Genomic DNA, 5,078 nt, shown 5'->3' with positions numbered 1-5,078 from the left:
GAATGGTGGAGTTATTTAGAGGGGTGCCAGATTGAATTTTATATCCATTTCTCGACAGGTGTTTTACGAGAATAGGTTATTAAGATATTAGAGTATATGTAATATATCTTTTGTTCAAACCGACAGAGTATTGTGGTGCAAGTATTTTCATGTTGACAGTGCTTTCTCACAACAAGAACAACACTCAGTTTAATCTCATCAGATTGATGTCATTTGAGTTTTTGTTTGGTAGCTTGTGTTTGTCATCATTTGTAAGTTTGAGTTGTAGATCTTTTTGGTTCAGATTGGTAGGAGGGATAAATAAGTTTTGTTAATCATCGACAGAGTCTCTTCAGGGCCAGGGAGAACTCTCTTCTCATGCGGAGTGTCCTGATGGAATAGTTTAGTAAATTTTGACTTCGATAAATTACCACCGAGAGTTAAGGAATCCTAAGGAATTTACAGGTTACAGAAGTCTGGGTTGGCATCGGAACAGGTTGTTTTCATGGTTCGAGCTTTATGGCAGATTGTGTTGACCTTGGGAATTGTTGTTTCAATTCTACTCTCTTCGAATTTCGAGGACGAAATTCCAATTAAGGGGGGTAGTGTTGTAGCGCCCAGATCTTCGAGTCGGAGAATCAGACGAGTTGGATTGTCGAACAAACTTAGCAATTTTCAAGAGTTGGTTTCGAATTTTAGTTAATTCAGACGACCCATTAGATAGATATCGAGAAATAAAAGATTTTTGATTGGTCGTACAGATCGGGCATGGTTTGGGTATCGTTTTGTTTTCAGTAATTTTCTTCGTTGTCGGATTGAGAGGGACCATATAGTTTATTGTTGGTTAGTTGTGGGGTGAAAAAGAGAAGGAAAAGTTAAATTGGGGGTCATACAACAATTAATGAGGGTTGAATTAGTGGGTTATATAAATGGTGGAATTTGTTTATAAAGTGTACACAAATGATAGACCTAAAATTGATTAACTTTGCATGGCCACTTTAATGGGTGACGTGTGGCAGCCCCATGCAATTTAAACTCTTTAAAACCAACCCACGTTTAACCCACTTCCAATTTTCCCTTGCGACCCAGCAGCAACCGGAATATATTGGTGGAAAGTTTAGGGTTTTAAATTCGATTTTCTCGGTCCAATTACTTCACGCTCGGTTGTCAGAATTCGATGAAATTTGTTCCAGGTAATTCCATTCGACTTGTTCTACATATCTATCCGTTCAGAATTTTCAATTTCGTCCGTATTTGGTGGATTTATGACGGTTATATCAATAACTGTGTAGTTATACTAATTTCATTTGGGTTAAAATTTGGAGCTATTTAGACGACTATTATTCAATTTCTTCGAATGATTTGTGTTCAGAAACATGTTTAGGAGATTGTAGACTATTTCGGAGTGTCCAAATATAGACGGGGTGCTGCCGAATTATTTTATTGCTCGAATTTCATATTTGGAATAGTGTTGGAAATGAGTTGGAATAGAGATGGTTACCCGAACTTTGTCATATTTCACATAAATGGATAGGTTGAGTTATGGATTCGTGACATTGGGTTCATTTTATGATTTGATAGTTCAAGATTCATGGTATTTGGTGTGTTATATAATTTGCCAGCTTATGAAAACTCGAAAATGTAAAATAGAGTTTGTGGGAAGTTGGTTGGTTTATATTCATTTCAGTTATTTGATGAGACGTCTCAGTGAATTGTATAGTGCCAATAGGACATTCCTAGTGTAGTTTCATTCATTTTATGCATTCTTGCTCTGCAAGAGGACTCTTGACAGTTATGTAACTGTCAAATGACCGTTTTGCCCTTTCATATTTCAGTAGGACTAATAAACTGCAATAGGGAGCTCGAGGAGAAGTGGAGCTTAGTCAGGAGCATCATTGGAAGCGCAAGAAGAGGTAGGATCCTACGAATCTTACTTGGAGCACGGGTATTCCCCGTTTCACCATTATATATATGTGTATGATATGTATGTATGTGGTGTACTCTGTGTTATGGATGTTTCTCTTTTCAAAACAAATTGGTTTTTCTGAAAAATAATCACATAGAGGCGTAATCGCTTGATCTGTGTGATCGTTTTGTGTGGATTGTAAACACGTGGTGGCGGAATCGCTTGAGCTGCGTGTATAACATGGAGGCGGAATCGCTTGATCTGTGTTACGTGTAATGGTTGTTTTACGACGGGCATTGGTTGGTCCCCTTGTTTATTTTATGTTATGGATTAGCCATGAATTATGTCAAGGGTTACACTCGGTGCGTGGCCAGCCGTTTGGTAACGACCATTCTAGTTTACCCGGAATGGAGTCCGGAGAGGATGGGAGTTGGGGTATTCCGACCTTTGGAGTGATTAGGGGACTGACCTAATGCCATGCTTTTTTATTTATTCTGCCAAACCACCGAAATGAAAGAGGGTGTTTACCCGAGTTTTCTTAATAAGAAAATACTAATTCCCTGAAAAAGGACACTTGTAAAAGTTTGGCTTTAAACAGGGTTTACCTTACCTTGAGACATGAGAACGCTCTTTTCCTTTTGGTTGATGGGACCTTTAGGAGGGTTCTGTTCTTGTAGCTTTGGGAGCCTATCAGATCATTTAATACTATTATAGGTTCATGCATATGTTTGGGTATTCTTCGAGTGGTCAATGAGTTACCTTGCGAGGAAGCGTCAGATCTGGCCGGAGATAAGACGCGCCTCAAGATGAGATAATTGTATCGTCGTGGGTATATGGCTCTGCTACACAACGATGCTCTTATAGTCGTCTGGGTATGTCATGACATATTCTAAGCGTATCATTGTTTAGGTGAGATTTACTATTCGATGCGTATTGAGATCACAAGCCAGCCCGATGGGCGATGATGACGAAGGGAGAATTACGGAAGCTCTTACCGGGGTATTACGTGGATCCATGTGTACACTGCAGTAATCAAACGTTCGATAAGGCGTCGCCTGCCTACGCACTAACAAAGGCCGAACGGTTCTTCCTAGCCGAATAGTAGGTGACCCCGACTGAGGGCGTATTCAGTCGTGATCTTGGTAAGCTAGAAGAATTATCTTGCTATATTGTTTTGCTTCGTGTGCATATTGATATCTCTGTATATATATCTGTATATATGTAACACTTATAACTATTAATGTATTAAAATGTTGATGTGTGTGGTGCGGGTAGGATGTCTAGGTATCTTACTGAGCTGACCTTCAGGTTATCTCATTCCTATTTGTTGTTGTTCAGTTGCAGGTATTGGTGAACCGGAGTGACATAGTTTACTTCGACGGCTCACATTATGTAAGATTATAATTTCTATTATATTTCAACATAATCACAACGTTAATATTATATATGTATCATCTAGAATAGTTAGGATCGTTCTCTCACTTGTTTGCGATTGTGCACATGTAAATAGTATGCGCATTATCACTTTTTATTTGATGCTATTGTTATTTAGAAGTTTGTGAGATATGTATGAATGTTTGACAGGTTTTTCAGGTTTGATATGTTCAATTTATAGAGGAGATTCTGTCCTAATTCAGTCTCTTCTGTGAACTATTCATAAACATGAATTCAAGTTGTTTTTTTCTCTTTATGAAAACTATTTTGGGTTACATATTTTCCGAGCATATTTTCAAAAGGTTTAAACTATATTTGATTTTCCGCTGTGTTTGTTCTTGATTTGTAACCCGTGATGAGAGTTTTGGCTTGGGTTTATATTTAAAATTGGTTTGAGTTAGTATTAGACCGAGTTTCTTTTATAAACTGCCGGGCAAACCGTGATTCGGAACACGGGGCTCCACAGTTGGTATCAGAGCATGAGTACGTGCATTGGGCCGACTGGCATAAGAAAACTATTCTGTGTAATAATGGGTGAGGTAACTAAAAACACCAAGGCTTGATCGTTGGAAAATATGAGTTTTTAGTTGCAGCCGATATCCCCTTAGGAATTTTTTGGGTTCCCCATAGCGACCACCATGATCTTCTCCATTTTTACTCAAACTCCATTAAAGCTAACCCTAGCTTTCTCTCTCTAGCAATTTCTAACCCAAAATCAAATCAAACCATATGGAAAGCTAGATCATAGCTCGGGGAATGAAAGCCCTAAAGTTTCGGATCAAAAAGGTTCCCGGAAAAGTCATAAAAAGTCTGGCCAAGTTGATTGTGTTTCCGCCCAAAAGCTTGAAGATTCGGCCATGTGATGCACTGTCCCGAGCCGAGTGCAGCTGTCCCGTGCTTGTGAGCTTCGTCCCGAGCAAGATAGCTTCCGGGCGAGCTCTCCAATGCTCGTCCCGAGCTGGTACACTTCATCCCAAGCTCGTGAAGAAACCCGAGTTGTTGTCCCTCCACACGAGCTTCTGTCCCGAGCCTTGGAATGTGCAGATCTTAGCTCAGACGCGTCCTGTGGAAGCTTCTGCTGCTAGGGACTCGTCTTGCTCGAGCTGCCCGTGGTCCTCCATAGCCGTCCCGAGCTGCTGCTCGGAGCTGCAACACGAGACAGCAGCCTCCTCCTTCTTCCTCTCTTGCTCTCTATCAAACTCTCACTTCAAGAACAGCAAAAACTCTAAGTCGTAGCCTCCTTTTCTCTCTAACCCTTTGCTTGGTTGATTCTTTGATGAAGAATATGAATAGTAGATAACTTGATTTAAACCTTAGACTTAGTCAACTTGACTAAGTCTTTAGACTACTTTGACTTGGGCCCAAAAGTGGGTGCTCATAAAATCTCTACACCTCCCTTCTTCTTTGGGTATTCTTGAACTTGGGCTAAGATGTTGGGCTTTTGAATTAGAGATGAAGGAAGTGCCTTCATCTAGTCTCTACAATTAGAACCAAAGTGGGGTGCCTTCAAGAGAAGACCTTGGCTTCTATCTGTCATAACTTCCCCGTCCGAACTCGAAATTGACTTCCATTTTCACCGTCGGACTCGTCATTGCCTCCACTTGTAATTTGATTTGCTTGAAGTCATTTTCTCTCGTTTTGGGCACATGAAATGATGGTGATAATTTGCTCCTTTTATTCCAAATTTCATGTTTAACTCCAAATATGATACCTAATAAGAAAAACACATAAAATATTATTGATAACACTCGAAAATGAC

General features: G+C 39.9%; 1 long non-coding RNA gene across 1 annotated transcript; it reads left to right on the top strand.

The window, feature by feature from the left end:
• Positions 1-1,066: 1,066 nt before the first annotated feature.
• LOC147538900 (uncharacterized) lies at positions 1,067-3,281 on the top strand. The gene is made up of 3 exons (XR_015226384.1): positions 1,067-1,172; positions 1,815-1,892; positions 3,224-3,281. It is a non-coding gene; the product is annotated as an uncharacterized LOC147538900 (long non-coding RNA).
• The last annotated feature ends 1,797 nt before the right edge of the window (positions 3,282-5,078 follow it).

Source organism: Eschscholzia californica, unplaced genomic scaffold (genome assembly GCF_041429995.1).
Source record: "Eschscholzia californica isolate CP2 unplaced genomic scaffold, dmEscCali1.0.p SCAF_5, whole genome shotgun sequence".
Lineage (NCBI taxonomy): Eukaryota > Viridiplantae > Streptophyta > Magnoliopsida > Ranunculales > Papaveraceae > Eschscholzia > Eschscholzia californica.
This window is presented reverse-complemented; position numbering and strand designations above follow the sequence as displayed.